This window comes from Mustela putorius, unplaced genomic scaffold (genome assembly GCF_011764305.1).
Source record: "Mustela putorius furo isolate JIRA1106 unplaced genomic scaffold, ASM1176430v1.1 tig00537227_pilon_pilon_pilon, whole genome shotgun sequence".
NCBI classification, from domain to species: Eukaryota; Metazoa; Chordata; class Mammalia; order Carnivora; family Mustelidae; genus Mustela; species Mustela putorius.
Genome location: NW_025422368.1, coordinates 23,724,689 through 23,742,746, shown reverse-complemented (window position 1 = coordinate 23,742,746; position 18,058 = coordinate 23,724,689). Strand labels below are relative to the sequence as shown.

At 40.3% G+C, this 18,058-nt stretch overlaps 1 protein-coding gene across 2 annotated transcripts in view; it reads right to left on the bottom strand.

Annotated features, from left to right (window-relative positions):
• The window catches only part of STK38L (serine/threonine kinase 38 like), an 85,375-nt gene extending 68,620 nt beyond the window's left edge, over positions 1–16,755 (bottom strand). Inside the window, exon 1 of one of the 2 annotated variants that reach the window (XM_004776407.3) lies at positions 16,634–16,755. The gene's annotated coding sequence lies outside the window, so the exon portion shown is untranslated. The remainder of the gene's footprint in view (positions 1–16,633) is intronic. The other variant, XM_013047801.2, reaches the window with a different exon arrangement.
• Between the last annotated feature and the right edge of the window lie 1,303 nt (positions 16,756–18,058).

Genomic DNA, 18,058 nt, shown 5'->3' with positions numbered 1-18,058 from the left:
TCCAGCAAATTATTTGTTGCAGAAAAACAAACAGGAAGGTGTTAACAACAATGCGGTGTTAGGTTCCTGTGAACATAAACCCAGAATACGAGTATTAAAGAAAGAAAACTGCCATTTTACAAATAAGTAAATATGATACCATTAAGCATTACTGGGATTTGGGGCGCCTGGGTGGCTCAGTGGGTTAAAGCCTCTGCCTTCGGGTCAGGGTCATGATCCCAGGGTCCTGGGATCGAGCCCCGCATGGGGCTCTCTGCTCAACAGGGAGCCTTTCTCTCTGCCTGCCTCTCTGCCTATTTGTGATCTCTGACTGTCAAATAAATAAAATCTTAAATAAAAAAAAAAAAAAAAGCATTACTGGGATTTGATGGGATAGGACTCTGAACTGGAATAGAGCAATGGTGGAAAGGTAGGGCATAAAAAGTTGCTGATTTGGAATATTCTAGAGACTGAAGCTGACACAGAAATAATGGAACTTTTGGAATATCTGCTAGAATTCTTCCACAGCTAAAACTCAAGGCATCTGATAAATGCCTTGCTAAACCTTCCATCTCTCAAACAGGGAAAGAAATATTCTAGATATGAATGTGACCACAGGAAGAAATTAGCTGATTAAATTGAAGTATTGGTAAACCTGACCGCAATTTTGAAGTTTTGTTACAGTAGCTGGGAATGTGGAACATTAGAGAACACAAGTTATAGAACATTCATAGAATATAAAAGCAAATCTTGGCTGAGACTCTAAAAGGGAAGTTGCATGATATGTTTTAGGAAGCTCTCAAGAATACAACTCTGGTTAAACTAGCTTTGATTGAGTAATATTTACTGAGCATCCACAATGGGCCAGGTACTGTTCTTGGCAGGAAGGACACAGGTAACATAAAACACCTGCCCTTATGGAGCTTACATTCGAGTTGGAGAGAGACTAGAAAGTGCAGGGGCTGAGGGAGCAATTAACATTTTAAATAAGGTCATCAGGAGAGGTTCCCTTGAGAAGGAAGTTTGAAGCAGATAAGAAAAAGTGGTTTCAAAACCTAGGGGCACGGAGGAGTAACTGCAAAGGCCCTGAGGCAGCAGTGTGTCTGTAAGAAACAGCAAGGAGATCAGCATGGTAAGAAGAGAGTGAGTGCACAGGCATAGTAAGAAAAAAGAGTTCAGAGATGTAAGCGGTACCAGAATGTGAAGCACTTGTAGACACTGTAAGGATTTTTGGATTACTCCCGAATTATAACCATTAAGAACTCACACTTCTTAGGTCCTGTTACTCAATGTCTACATGAAATACCTGTATTTGACTAGGCGTTGTGAGGAAAATACAAAGGACGTAGAAACCATGATTATTTCCCTGGAGACAGTGTCCGTTTTAAACTCTGTTGAAAGTAAATTATAAATTGAAAATGAATTTAAAATAATAAGGAAATGTTCTATATATATTCAGGACTTGATCAAGTACCAGGTTTAAACCTCTAGGTTTTAAGGGCACCTGAGTGGCTCAGTCGGTTAAGAGGCTGCCTTTAGCTCAGGTCATGATCCCAGGGTCCTGGGATGGAGCCCTGCCTAGGGCTCCCTGCTTAGCGGGGAATCTGCTTCTCCTTCTGCCCCTCTAAACACTCATGATATCTCTCTCTTTCTCTATCTCTCCCTCTCAAAAATAAATAAATAAAATCTTGAATAAACTTCTGGGTTTTAAAGTAAACAATTTCTAAAATTACATCACCAGAAGTATCCAGGAAAGAAGGGCAAGAGAGAGAATTAAAGAAAGAGAATGAGTTAGAAAAACATGGGGGAGAAAAGTATAACCAAACAGTATAGCCCCCACTCTCCCTAGTCATGTGGAAAAAAAGCAAAACTTAAAATGATTTGGTATAAAAATAATAGAACTCTTGTTATAAACGCAAAGGATATTAATGACAGAGAAAAGGGGAAGATTTGGAAAAGACTGGCTGCACAGAGAGCTCTCCAATGAACTTAGATTTTAAAGACACAGATAAGAGAAACTGAGAGGAGGCACACGTAACATGGATGGCTGTAAAAGAAACAGAGGATGGTATCAGGAAGCCAGATGCCCACAGTGAGCTGAACTTAAGAAAACCATTAAGGGCTACAAAAGCAGCTTTTGAATATTCATTTGGAAGGAAAAATTTGCAATCGGCCTGGGTAAGTTGGTGCAGGGAAACAGTGTAGTTAACATAGGACAGGGGGTAAAAAAAAAGGAAGAAAAACCACTTCTGTTTTTCTTTTTTAAAATACTGCACTTGCATACCCCTTTACAGTTCACATATTTCTATCTTCCCACATCTTTGCTGGGGAGATACAAACCCTGTGTTATAGAGGAGGACTCCCAGTGGGGTGCCCACCTGCCATCCACCTCTGGAGCTCCGCCTCTCTTCTACAGTGGAGGGTGGGGAACAATGGCCATAAGTGGATGTGAAACCAGGGAGCTGAAGCCCAGGACACGGGAGGCCATCAGACAACTGCCCCCAGTGCCCTGCAAATCTTCTCACCTGGCCAGCTGATTGGTTTGCTATCTCAGGCCCACATGCTCTACATACTCAGATAAACCATGAGGACCAGAGAGCTGCGCTGAAAGACAGGAGACAAACTGCCCAATCTTTCAAAATGAGGAACGAACATGAGCATTACAAAAGAAAATGGACATTACAAAATGTTACAAAACACTCATTGTTGTGCTTATCATCCAGCCTGAGGAAAATTCTAGAATAGATAATAAAGCAGATGGCTTTTGAACAGACAAAGATGGGTGATCACTAAAAATGTACACAGATTCGGGAGGAAAACAAGTAACTTGCCAAGTAACTTACTTCCTTTGTTGGCAAATCTTAAGGACAAATAATCTCTATGACTCTGAAAGGTACCCATCAAGACCCATTCTCCAATTTTTTTTAGGGTGAGGAAGGGAGAAAGATGAAGAAAAATGGACTGAGTATTGGACACATTTATAACTGATTAAGCAACAAAACTAAGAGTCATCTTAAGTAAGTTCTGCAAGGCTCACTGGGCTTGGGCAGTTATATTATCAATGAAATGGATAAAGTTTGATCCTTATCAGATGTATTCTTTTCAAAGTCTTCATCCCAAACTGGAATCGGGAGAGAATAATCAGACAGGGCACAGTGGAGTCAAAATCCAAAACAATTTTAACGAAAAATTAACTTTAACCAATGAAATTTATAGAGAAAAGGTAAAGAATTATGCTTGGATTCAAAAAAATGAAATGCTGGCACAAATGGTGACAAACCACTATATATATAAAGAACAACTAAAGATTTCTGTTGAATAAAGCTTGATATAAACTAAAAATGTAAAATGGCCATCTATGCAATCTTACTATTAGGCTAAGCTAATAGACATATAAGGTCAAGACAAAGGAAGGTGAATGTCATACTGTACACTGTACTGGTCAGCTCATACCTGGAGAAGTTTGCAATACTTGGCAATACATTATAGTCAGTACAAAAGGCCAAGGCGAAATGCCCACCTAATTTGAAAATTAAATCACCCTCTGGGAGTAATATCAGCATGAATCAAATAGAGTGGTAGAAATTAGCTATCAACATAAGTAATTCCAAAAGAATGTGTGACTGAAAATATCTGGAATACCCAACTCCGATCAAAACTGAACAGGAGGGGCGCCTGGGTGGCTCAGTGGTTAAAGCCTCTGCCTTCGGCTCAGGTCATGATCTCAGGGTCCTGGGATCAAGTCCCGCATCGTGCTCTCTGCTCAGCAGGGAGCCTGTCTCCTCCTCTCTCTCTCTCTCTCTGCCTGCCTCTCTGCCTACTTGTGATCTGTCTGTCAAATAAATAAAAATCTTTAAAAAAAAAAAAAAAAACTGAACAGGATGTAGTTTCCGGGAGGTAGGATTAGAATGTGAATTAACAAAGCTGAAACCTGGGGCACCTGGGTGGCTCAGTGGGTTAAAGCCTCTCTGCCTTTGGCCCAGGTCATGATCCCAGGGTCCTGGGATCGAGTCCCACATGGCTCTCTGCTCAGCAGGGAGCCTGCTTCCCTTCCTCTCTCTCTGCCTGCCTCACTGCCTACTTGTGATCTCTGTCTGTCAAATAAATAAATAAATAAATAAATAAATAAATAAATAAAAGAAAGCTGAAACCTTGTGGGGCACCTGGGTGCCTCAGTTAAGCATCTGACTCTTGGTTTCAGCTCGGGTTGTGATCTCAGGGTCATGGGATCAAGCCCCACACTGGGCTCCATGCTCAGCACAGAGTCTGCTTGAGATTCTCTCCCCCTCCCACTCATGTGATCTCCCTCTCTCTATATATATATATATAAAATAAGTAAATAAATAAATCCTAAAAAAAAAAAAAAAGAAAGAAAAAGAAAGAAAGAAAACTGAAACCCTATCAGTTTTGTTTTCTTCTGGCTAAATAAACTGTGTTAACAGTTACATTAATAACAGTTATATTAATCTGGGGGGAAGAAAGCAGGAGTTTAACATGCAAGATTTTGCCTGTGTTCCTCTAACACTGCCCCAAATTAAAATGAGCTGCCCATATCCAAAGTAGCAATGGGCAGAGGCATCCTTATAAAAAAAGACGCTCCATCAAGCTATCATGGCTTATTGACACTTGCCATGAAGACTGTCCTACTGGGTGACAGTGTGTTGGCCAAATGATGCATGCTTCCATTCTATTCACCATTATATTAATAAGTTCATTAACTGGCATTCTTGTGTTTATATAGTAGTCTCTTGGTCACTTGCTAATCATAAATAAATTTCCATAATCCTAATTATTTCTGGACACACACAAAACAATTCACATTTACAGAGCTGGAAAAGTGAGGTCAACATCTTAAATATTATATATTCTAGGAAGGAGATGGACAACACAGTCCCAGGCTCAGAAGAGGTCTGAGCAGATACACAGATTTCTAAGTGATTATGAGAGAGTGGTCCCTAATGACATCAGAGCACGTGAGATCATCCGGCAACCAGAGCATGTGGAGGGAGAAGGAAAGAGGATCAGGGCAAAAGGCTAGAGAACACTGGCCACCAAAAGAAATGAAAGTTAGGTAACCTGTAAACTGCTGAATTCCTTGTCTCAGCAAGGTACTAAAATATGTAGACATAGACAAGCCATCCACTTGTCAAGGATTAGAGAGAACACACAGTAGAGAATCTGACTCTCTGACCTCTACAGCAGCTGTCAGCTTTGAACATGAGCCAAAGGCTTTCATTCAATCCAGTATTTCTCACAATCTGAGAAATAACTTTTTATCATCATTACAGAAACACTAAAATTGTGCCTATTTTTTTTCCTTTGGCTTTGTTAGCTGGTCATGGAAAAACGTTTTGAAGAATTAAAGCTTCTTGTTTCCTGAAAGTGAAATGTACTTGGGTTACCTGGACAGGAGACCACAGCCTCTAGATCTAATTTCTCACCCTGTTTTTCCTTCTGTGGGTCCTGTTATATGAGTAGGATGAATACACAGTCTTATCCAAACACATTTTCCTACTTATGCTTCCCTTCCCTTTTGGCCACCTCTGCCTGATGGGGGCTAGATATGTAATCTGTGGTTTTAAATCTTAAATGTTTTACTACCTTTCAGAAATGTACTGTAACTTTCACTAATATTTAAAAATTACTGATTTCTGTTTCCCCTTCTACTCAATACTAAAGACAGAGGCACAGGTATATATACAAATTTTGTTTTTATTAAATCCAGAAATATTTTATTAAAACAAACTGTCGTTTTTGGCATAACAATACACCCAGCGTATTTCCAGACATGATTACTGGTGGTCCAACTTAATCTTAAAATATGGCACATGTCCCACTAAGTAGCACCTGGAACAGGTGTCAGAGGTATTTAACCCCTTCTAAACATTTCTCCAGCTCCTACCCTATCCCTCCCCTGACACTCTGCAAGCCTTCTCTTTCTTGTCCCTCTTGTCTTTCACTTTCCTCTTGGTAGTGCCCAGAAACTTTGATTATTCCCACTAATGGCACTAAACCTAACACAGCTGCCAAGCCCCAGCCTAGAATACAATGGATATAATTCTAATTAACTTTTTGATTGTCCTTAGAAAACAGCTATATTCTGTTTCAGCAGCGCACAAGACAGAAAGGATAAGTGGCTGTAGAAAAGAAACCTATGTGAAAAAAGAAACCTAGCTTCCTAGTTCTGGCGGTCTAATATAGATTATGTACACATAGTTCAGAATCATAATTTGCCAATGCAGGTTTTTTTTTTAAAGATTTTATTTATTTATTTGACAGACAAAGATCACAGGTAGGCAGAGACGCAGGTAGAGAGAGAGGAGGGAGCAGGCTCCCTGTGGAGCAGAGAGCCCGATGTGGGGCTCCATCCCAGGACCTTGGGATCATGACCTGAGATGAAGGCAGAGGCTTTAACCCACTGAGCCACCCAGGTGCCCCTCTTTCTTTTTTTTTTTTTAAGAGGGTTTTATTTTTGGAGAAAGAAAGAGGGAAAAAGAGACAGGGAGAGAGGAAGAGCTCGAATGAGAGCAGAGGGAGAGGGAGAAGCAGACTCTCTGCTTAGCAGGGAGTCAATGCAGATTTTGGAAGCCCAGAAAAGTGGGAGCGGAACAAACCAGGACCCACATTTAAGACCATTTAAAGTTTAAGTCATGCTAATTTATGAAGTATAGTAAGGGTCAGAGTAAAGAAGATTTTAAAAATATCAAGGCCGGAACCAGAACAAAAGGACTTTAGCACTAGATATTACAGTTCTGGGAAATTTTCATAGGTTCCATAAAACTTTATGGGAAAGGTAAATAATTGTGTTCCTACCACAGTCCCCTCCCCTGAGTCAAGTGCTTGGAGCTATGCTCTACGCTGTATTCTCTTTAGAGGACAACCCTAGTGGCTCTGGGCATTCATCAGAGGAAAGGGTTTCAGTGCATTGCTTTCCCTATTCATCTCTCTGGCTATTGGTATCATTCATCACCTTTTCTGCTTAATTTCACTAAGTGGAAACAAGAGAAATTTATTACTGGAAGTATACTTGCGGGCTAGGAGTGGGAAGCACAGCAGAGTTACCTCCACTAGGCTATAAGAGGCACTAGAAATACTTCCTCACAAAAGCTCAGAGTGCTAGAACTGGATAAAATAAATATATTTAAACAAACAAGCAAACAAAAAACATGGCAGAAGTACCTGGGTGGCTCAGTGGGTTAAGCATCTGCCTTCGGCTCAGGTCAGGATCTCAGGGTCCTGGGATCAGGCCCCAGGAAGAGTTCCCTGCTCAGCAGGGAGTCTGCTTCTCCCTCTCCCCCTACCTACCACTCCCCCTTGCTCATGCCCATGCACGCTCTCTCTCTCACTCTCTGAAATAAATAAAATCTTCGAAAAAGAAGACTAAAAAAAATGGCAAGTAAAATGCTACTCTATTAAGACAAGTCCATTTATCCTATCTAGCCTCACGTCCCAACACTAAAATAACCCAGGATCTTGTGGCTCTCTAAACAGTCTCTTAGATCTCTATGCCATCATGGCCTCCTGCTGCCTTTTGGCCTGAAAAACTCCTACTCACCCTTCAAGTTTAAGCTCACACACTACCACCTCCCTGGAAGGCTTCTTTGATTTTCCTAAACAGGTGTTCATTCTCCTTAGCTGCTCCTCTTACTGTTCCTTTATTACAGCAGCCATGTGCTATTGCAATTATTTCTATCCCTGTGAGTGTGGCTCTCTAGTTCCCTGCCTGCTGTCTGAGGGACCACCAGGTCCTTCCATCTCTGTATCTCCTGGTACATGACGTGTACCTCACAGGTAATTCACACAGTGAAAGAAATCCCTCGGTCTCAAGATGGAGGAGCAACAACTATCCATCCAAGTCTCTCTTTTCCAATCCTACCCAGTTTAGAACTTTATTATTTATCTCCTAGGTCATTTAGTCCCTTCAAAACAAAAATACAAATTTAGAAAGATACATGCATGCCTATGTTTATTTCAGCATTATTTACAATAGCCAAGATATGGAAAAACCCAAGTGTCCATAAATAGATGAATGAAGATGTCATATATCCATACAGTGGAATATTACTCAGTCATAAAAAAGTATGAGATCATGTCATTTGCAACATGAATGGACCTAGAGAGCATTATGCCTAGTGAAATAAGTCAGACTGAGAAAGACAAACACCATAGGATATCAATTATTTGTGGAATCTAAAAAACAAAACAAATAATAAACAAAAAGCAGAATCAAGCCTATAAATACAGAGAACTGATGGATGCCAGAGGGGAGGGGTAGGGCTGGGCAAAATGGGTGAAGGATAGTGGGAGGCACAGGCTTCCAGTTATGGAATGAATAAGTCATAGGGATGAAACACACAGCATAGGGGACGTAGTCATTGATATTGTAATGGTATTGTGTTGGTGACAGATGGTAGCTACACAGGTCTTGAGCATAACATATAGGGAAGTTGAATCACTATGTTGTACACCTGAAACTAATGTACCATCATGTGTCAACTATACTCAAATTAAAAAAAATTTTAAATAAATATAAATAGTCTCTTCATTGCTCTTCTCATTTCTTGTCCCTCTTCCCTTGAATGAAGTCCAAATACACTACTGCCACTGTATTATTACTAAAGTATGACTTTAATTAAATGTACCACATTGAACAGTTGATGATGCAAAGAATGAAAAGCTTTCTGAAAAACACCTGTTCTCAAAGCTCTGTGGGCTGAAATCCAATAGGGCAGAGAGAAAAGTAAATAATTAACATATAATTTATCAGGTGTTATAGAGATAGATCCAATTCATGCTAATCCCTCTTCCTGGCCTGGCCTTCACTCTTAAATAGCCAATTCATATTTCACTTTATATGGGAAGTCTTCCTAATCTCTCCAGCCAGAAGAAATCCCTTCTTCCTCTGCTCCCATAGCGCCCTGCCATTCACTTATCACTTTCTGTTTGAATTACAGTTTATTTGTACCCATACATTATGTCTCCTACTGGATAGAACCTTTCTAAGTAGAAGTGCAATATATTTCACTCATCTCTATTTTGCACGGTACCTCATACAGTGCACTGCAAATAGACGATAAATGTTGAATTATGATGATTAACTTCACTAAAATATTATGAGTCTGTGGCTCCTTTAGGATTTGCCAGTATTAAGAACATTGATAGGCCAAATACATGCAATTTGGATGGAAATTTTTCCACTCTAGCCACAAAAATAGAAAAAGTCTTTTCAGTTTGGCTAGATAATAGTGGACATATGGAGAATACCCTCAACCAGATTTGAAAGATGTGTCCAAATGAAATGGATCTCTATTGTAAAAACACAATAAAAGGCAACTCCCTCTTGCTATAAACCAGGCAACCAGCCTCTGCTGACAAATACCAAAAAACTATAAAGTGCAAACATGGTGTGGTGTTTCCACCCTGGGGCCAACTTAATGGGCAAATGCTTAACTAAGAAAAAAAATACTCAATTTAGTAAAAATTAAATTTAGTCAAACAAGATACTGGCACAAGAGAAAATTCCAAAGATAGATCATTGAATAAGCTCTCTGATCTCTCAAATAATACAACTTGCCAGAGTTCAATACATGAAGCTTGTCCATTCTCTAAAGCTGACATCCAATTTCCTACAATAGTGACACTATAAGATACCTCATCAAGCCCTTGTTAGGATCTCCATCTCTCCAATTTCACTTCTGAAATGATAATCTGTCCTCCCTCTGCCCTATTCCTTCACTGTAATCTTTTAGTTAAATGCCACACTTGTACGCAGGATGAGGTAGGCAGCAACTTAACCACCATTCACCTGAATCACAGGGATGGAGCACTTTGAAATTTCATGATTTAAAATGCAGAACTAAAATTCCAACTTCTCAATTTTGACCAAAAAGGAAGCTCAAATCTCAAAACTATAATGCCCTTTAAGAAACTGCTGTGCTGGGGTGCCTGGGTGGCTCAATGCATGAAGCCTCTGTCTTCGGCTCAGGTCATGATCTCAAGGTCCTGGGATCGAGATGGCATCAGGCTCTGCTTTCCCCTCTCTCTCTGCCTGCTTCTCTGCCTACTTGTGATCTCTTTCTCTGTCAAATAAATAAAATCTTAAAAAAAAAAAAAAAAGGAAAGGAAAGAAAAGAAAGAAAGAAACTGCTGTGCTGTAATGATATTTATCTGCTCTTAATTGGCTTGAATGAAGTCAGAACATTTGATTATATCATTTACTTCACATTAGAATTGCTGAGAGCAAGAACTGTGTCTCATCAACTAACTTTGCAGTCTTTGGGAAAGTGTGTGTAGCATCTTTTAATCTAAGGACTTGAGTTAAAGGGAGGATTCTAGGAGGATATGTGACAACAAATGCTTTAGGCAACTCTAAAGCACAATACAAATATAAGGTGTTACAACTAGAATTCTTCCAGTAAGCTCTCTCTAAGAGCAAGTCCCCCTCTACAGGAAATATGAGTAGAACTGAATTATTTCTATCTACTTCTTCTAAAAAGATTTGTTTGACATGCAAAACTGTAAATAATTCCTAAAAACGGGAGGAAGGGAAGGAAAGAAAGAAAACTCGGGTGGGACTAGAAGAAGGCAACAGCAGAGGAGACGTTTTTTAAATAAAATAAAGCAATGTAAGAGAAAGCAAACTGGATCTCAGGGATCAAGTTCAAACTCCATCATTCACTATCTACCCACATGACCCTGGTTACTTCTCCAAAGACTCGAGTTTCCTCATGGGTAAGCAGAAATAACTCATACGGTTGCCTCAGGGATTAAATGAGATGATACTTATATAGAGTCCTTAGCATTATGTCTTATACATAGTAAGCAATAAGTGAGTGATTACTGTTGTTGATAAAATTATTATTAGACCTGTACACTGACTGGTGACATTCAGGAAGAAAAAAGAGCCAAGAACATGTCAGAAGGGAAGGTGACAGAGAGCTAAGTCTATAAATTCCTGTTGGGAGACCAAGTTTGAGAAACATAGATTACACAAAGCATTTTTCATATTCTATGTAACAAATGCCATACCGTGTCTCCAGGATTGCTGAAGAATCTACAGAACTCTACAGAAATCTACAGATTTTGTAGCCAAATTCTCAAAGTCATAAAAGCAGAACAACCATGACTACATGTAGACAGAGCAAGACCCCCACCACCAAGGACAAAAAGGGCTTAGTGATGTGTACCAACACTCTCTTATTTCCAAACTTTTGATTTGGAAATCAAAAGATTTTCCTATACAGAATGAAAGCTAGGCTCCATAGCAAAGGCACACCAACTCGGCTTGCCAAAAATAGATGGCATTAACAACCATGCATAGTCATTTAGGTTTCTGTTATCTTGTTCTTTATCCTGGGGAAGTTGTTGTATTTGTGGTTGATTTTCGGTGTTAAGTAATTTTTAACTCCATCATCTTTAGTAATTGCAAAAGTAAGAAAAGTGTTCCGAAATTAGGAATCAGATAGACACAGCGAATAATTGTAAAAGGTAAGAAAACATGGGAAAGGTATGAGAAACAAGAGGTAGGGGCTAACACTGGATGCTGCCTATGTATGGGGGATCAGACTTATAAGTTGTAATAATGTCTATGCCTGTGGAATCAGGAAGAATCAGCAAAAGACAAGGCAAACAAGAAAGCGACATGTGTGGCCAGAGAATCAACATCAGTCGTCAACTGGTCTGAAGAAGGCAAGGAGCTTGTTTAACAGTTTAAAAACTAAGCATAGCAGAAGTACTACTATTGCAAAACTGCCAAAGTTCGAGGCCTTTTTGAATTTACCCAACATCAGTGTGAATGATCAGCTCACCGTATGAACTGGCACTGCTAAGGTCTTCTGTAAGACCTGTGCAGAGATCATCTAAGAGATAAGCTACCTGTCTCAGTGGATGTTCAACAGAGACAAGACTCGTCTATTAGGGGAAAAGATGCCCCCAAATTTCTACCAGCAAGGAGGTGAGAGAATATCTGATTTCCCTCTGAGGCATCGGCTCACACCCCTCTTTATTAAGAATAACCTTTCAAAACCAAACCTGTACTTAGAAAAATGTTAACTTTCTTTCTTTCCTTTTTTTTTTTTTTTTTAATAACAAAGCATAATTGTCTTAGTATCTGCATGAGGGGCACCTGGGTGGCTCAGTCAGTTAAGCATCCAACTCTTGATTTCAGCTCAGGTCAGGATCTCAGGGTTGTAGATGGAGCCCTGAATCAGGCTCTGCCCTGGGCGTGGAGTCTGCTTAACGTTCTCTCTCTCCCACTCCCTCTGCCCTCCCGGCAACTGCCTCAGATGTGTGCTCTCTCTCTCTTTCAAATAAATAAATCAATAAAATCTTAAAAATTAATAAAAAAAAAAATTTAGTACCTGCATGAAATTATGGGCTGAAGATCCTAAAAATTTTTGTCAGTCAGGTGGTGGTAAATGGAAATAATACACCATCATTATTAATTTAAGCTGTGTAAAAATACATATATATGTATACCCATATACATATATACTTAAATTTGTTTTGCCATTTTTGTCTAATTGTAATAATAATATATGAGCTTAAATCCTGGCTTTAGTTCTTCTACTCTCCCTATTAGATTTTAAGCTCATCAACCATAAATTATCCTACTGTGGGCGTTTTCTACCATCTTACCCGACTCAGACAAGGAGAGGACACTTACTATATTCAATCTCAGAAAATGTGCGTCTGGAACGCTATGATGAGTTTGGTCAATCAAGACATGGACAAAGGAGCTGATGTATCTGCATCTTAATAGACAGTACCTCTATCACTGCCGAGATATACTTTCTCTCCTAAACTTTAAATCCACTTGAGTTTACTGTGATCCCAGTACTTTGATAACCAATTACAAACGTGAACTTTTCTTGGAACTTCATTAATAAAATTATTTGGACCATTCATTCAACAAAAAAGCATTTACTGAGTAGGTCTACAAGAGGCAGGGTGCATTTCTATGGCACCTTTTATTTTACAATCCCAAAGAGCTTTCAAAAGTGCCCTAACAGAAAGTATCGGTGACTGAGCTTCTCTTATTTTATACATGTACCACACTCTATTCAAAACCCTGATTCATGGGGCATCTGGCTGGCTTAGTCAAGAGCATACAACTCAATCTAGGGGTTGTGATTTTGAGCCCTGTATCAGGCGTAGCGACTGCTTAAAAGTAAAATCTTTTTTTTAAAAAAAGGAAAAAAAACCCACCCTGATTCAGGCATAATATATTTAGCTGCTTGTGGAAATAAAAACTAGAAGGGCTAAGACTATCAATCATTAACTAAATTCCAACTTCACAATTCAATCCAAAAAATACCCAGTGCCAAGTGATTTTTTTATTTAAGTTATAAGCCAAAATATACTATGATTCAAACATTCCATTAGGCAAAGGAGTTAGTATAGTTACAGTTTCTCATTTCTAAATCCGTATGGGTATGGTACTAGGTAATAAGTCAAATTTATCAAAAGTCCCACTCAAAGGTTACAATTACTTTGCACCAAGAGCAATTTCTTGCAATTGATTATTTCACATTCCAAAAATAACTTACCTACCTGGGTGTTGTTTATTTTGAAGCTCTTTCTACAAAACTGACCACTAAATCTACGTGTGCCAGATAAATGTATTTTCCTGAATTAATTTTTTTTAAAAAGACCTGAGAAAGACCATCAAGAATGGAAGAGAAAATAAGAATAGAGATTAAGCAGAGATATACAGGTATAAGCCAGAATGCTTGAGCTGGAACCCTTATTCTATCATTTTCCAGTTATTTGGTCTTGATACCTCAGTTACCCTGTCTACAAAACGGAAATAATAAAAAATACCTACTCTGTACAGTTGTTATTGGAATTAAACCCAGGTATTAGTACATGTAAGGTTCTAGCAGCAATCAGCATTATATAAAGGGTTTACTTATTATGATTATCATGACTAGATCATCAAATCATCTAAACAAACGCCTTTTCCTATTCAAAACCTTCCTTAATTGATCTAGTAGAATTTAATCCCTCCCTCTTAGGCTTCTCCACAAAATGCATGTGTATTACAGTTATTTGGGTCCATTTCCCTCACATTAGATTGTGTCTCTCTAAAGACAGAGATGACAGCTCATCTGAGTACTTCAGACAGCAAATATTGTTCACTGCTGTCCTTCTTTTCCCTCTCTCTAAAGGTTCTGAACAATCATACCCTGTCAATTAAGAAATCTTTACCTGGAGACCGGAGCTTTATGTAACCAGTACACTTAAATACTGGTCTTACCTTGCTAAATCAGAGCTCTTAAGACTTAAACAAAATTTTGTGGGTGTGGAGAGAGAGGGAGGAAAGAAGGATTGATTTAATATGTTTAAACAGCTAAGGATTTTTTTAAACTATTTTTTTTAATTCTTATACCTTAAAAGCTTATTCGCATTATTTCATTCAAAAAAGCCCATGGTACTTTTAATATAAAAATACAGTAGCATAATTTCTGCATATGTCAAGTCTAACCTAATCATAACTTGCCCATCTGCTGATTTTAATGTAATCCTGGGGCTGCTAGAAGACAATATGCTTGCTTCATTCACCCAACACTATTTATGTAAAATAAAATCATTTTAACATTACATTGAGATGCAAATCACTCTGGCTTTGATTTGTGTCCTCTTTTCCCTCTTAAAAAAAAAAAAAGCACCCCCCCCCCGCCCTGCCCCCAAAACACAACAAGCCTCCAACTTATTCCGGATCACTGAGAAAACACTTTCTAAAGTATTATCCAACTTCACTCACACAATGATGTTGCCCTCACTTTGAGAGAACAGAACTTTTCTGAAAACAAGTGACTGAACTGAATGCATTTTCTACAAATTTTCCTCCGGTTTTATAGTGTTCTACCTTTTGAAATTAATTTTTCAGCATAAAAACTGCCAAGGACACCTATTCATTTGCACAAATTTTCCTAGTCTCTATTCTTTGACCCATTTTAAAACAAACTAAAAAACAGAAGACTGAAAAAGAATTGCACCCATTTAATGTGGCTTTTCTCATTTTTTTCATTCCTCACTGGCAGGACCTTTCAAAGGAGTACAAAAACTACACCCAATTTATTTCTCATCCTAAACACATCTCAGCCAAATGGAAAACATTATCAGCCATCTTAACCAGGAGAAAACGCAAAGCTAAGCTACATCAAACCTTTTTTTTTTTTTTTTTTTTTTTTACTTTTGAGATCAGGATTTTTCACACAAAAGTACTTTAATGAACCCATGCGATCAACAAAGGTAATCACAATTTAACATCGTATGTTGAACTAATTTCTCTTCCTCAGTCACAATGGTGGCTAATTCACCCATAATACCTCTCAGCTACGGGGAGAGTATAATAAACTTAATTGTTTTATATATCCTGAGGCAAAAAAAGAAAGGTTGATCAAAGACAAAGAGGTTCCCAGTATCCTATATACATATATGACTGAAACAAAAAAAGTCTGTACAGGGTAAGTAAAATTGGGCTTAAGCAACAATGGATCCTGCCTTAAAGTAGGGAGACCTGACAAATTACCCCATCCCCACCCCCTTGAAGACAAGGTCTCACTCCCATCTTACAACTAGGAGGCACAAATTAAAACCGTAAGAGTTGTCTTCTCAGACTTTAGCCGTAAGAAAACTAATATTGAGGCCTTTTCCCAGCAACTGACTTCTGTCAAAACTTATCACAAGTTACGTGAAACAGACAAGAGCGTTGGTTCTGCATTTTACCAAGTGAGAACAGCTTCACAGCTTTTGGACAAGCCACCACTTCCAGCACCTCCAGCTCTCTCCCCACCCCCCAATTTCTTTTTATATCCTTCCTCCAAACTTGCAATCCGAAAAGTGATCCCACAAAACAAAAGCAGCATCAGTAAACGGGAGGCCACCGGTTTTGAAAATAAAGTTTGTTCCCTTGCCGTCGACCTGATAACTTTTTAAAGATGAAACGTCTCCTGCTCGACCGGGTACAACCTTTCCTATTCCCTTAGCAAACAAGCCCTCGTCTGCCCCCGACAGTAAAGAGAAAAAAGGGGAGTGGGAGAAAATGATGTTGAAAGGAGGGTCTACGGGGCCAGGGGCAGGGACCGATTTTGAGCCCGGCGTTGAACACTCCGTGCTTCTGGGAGCTAGCAGGCTTTACCGTGTTGTGTCGATCTGAGAACTGTTTAGCAATCTGACGCATCAGTTTTTAGGAACGGTACACAAGCAGCCCCCACAATTTGAGCCATGCCTGGAATCCTCCTTCTCGGAGACATCGGCTGGAGGGCACGGGACGGGCGAGCGGGGGGCACCGGCGAAGGTTCCGCGACATTTGTTATTGTTTATGAAGCCCAGGCAGGGACCGGGATCGGGGTGCTCCGGGGCCGAGGAGTGCAAGGGGAGAGGGGCAGGGAAGCACAAAGATTCCTCCCGGGGCTCGCGGCTACCTCTCCGGGGACGCGGGACTAGTATCACCTCGGGGAACCAGAGGGCCAAGGCCGTCGCTGGAGCTTCTCTGGAGAGACACTGCCAGCCCCGACATTAGCCCGGCTGTCGCTGGACCCCCAAAGACACCGAAGATCTCCTCCGGCTCCTGCTCGCAGAGTTGGGGCCCGCGCCGCGAGCGGGGACCCCCAGCCGCGGCCGCCGCGCGCCGCATCCGCGTACTCACCTGCCTCCGGTCGCGCCCGCGGCCGGCTCAGCCTCCGCACGGACCGCAGCCGGTCCGCGGCCCGTCCGCTCCCTTTTGCCCGCTCCGCCCTCGCCCCGCCCCCGGGAGGTGGCACCCGCGGCCGCGCCGGAATCTCGGGGCGGCCTTCCTGAACTCTCGCGAGCCCTCCCTCCTCGGCTTCTCGGTGGCTGGGCCGGTCAGGCTCGGCCCTGACGTCATACGCACCACAGCCGGAAGTAGCCTTCTGTCGTCAACGCCGGCTCGTCTGCCCCGCCCACCTCCTCCTTGTGAATTCCTGATGGCCCTGGAGCAGTGAACTTGGCAGTCACTACTTCCCTCATTCATCAACCTCACCTCACTTACCTTTTCTGATTCAAAGCTGGTTCAAAAGCTGGTCCTTGAGAGAGTTCCAGTGTGGTGCCATATTAGTCCTAAGTGACAGAGTTTTCCTTAATACTTACCAATGTAATGCAAAGAGTAAGTCACAATGTAAAGCAAAGAAATGGAAAGAGGTCTGGAGATAATCCCCACGAATCCACACATTTTGCAGATTAGGAAAGGGTGGTTAACAAAGATGGCTTGGCTGACCAATTTGCTTAATCAGTAGCTGTGGGATCTAAAAGCCTCCCAAGTTCTTTGACCCTTTTCCATCTCACCACGACTCCACTGCAAAGGCTTGAAAGGGATTCAAATTTGGAAAAGCGACGAAAAACTTGCTTAGATGGTCTTGGAAAATCTAAAATAACTGACAGTACTGGGCTGCTTTAGGATCTGAGAACTAGGAGGGAAAAGTCCCTGCAGTATAACTCAAAAGGGATGGCTTTGTGAAGAGGATGCATTTGACTTTGGAGAAAACACTGGGCAAACCAAATAAGAGAATCATTCACAGTTATTGTCAAAAAATTCATCTTTGATCTGAATATTGGAAGTGTTACAAAATACCCTTGACTTTAGAGACTACTAAGACAGTATATGAAACTGGTGTTATACTTGTGAAAAGCATAATTATCTTTAGTTTCACCAAGAAGAAGTGATAGATGCAAAGGACATAGGGAAGCATCATGACATCACTTCTCTCTTCTCTCTCTCTCCCTCTTTTTTTACGCCCTGTGCTTTCTCATATATAACTTGGTAACAGAAAAAGCACTACTTTTGTAATTAATGCATTCTTGAGGATATCAGTTCCACCGATATCATATGGTCCTTTTGAGACTCAAGTAACAAATGCTATATATGAGTATAAGGAGGTTTAATTGTGATCAAATATGCTTGACAAAGGCCTGTACACCTCTCTCCTTTCACTATCCACATACGTATATTAATTCAAATGAGTAGAATGGAGAACAGTTTATGGAGTGTTCTATATCAAATTTACACTTTCAACTATGCCATACGTTTTTCATAGCACTGGAGTAATATGGACTA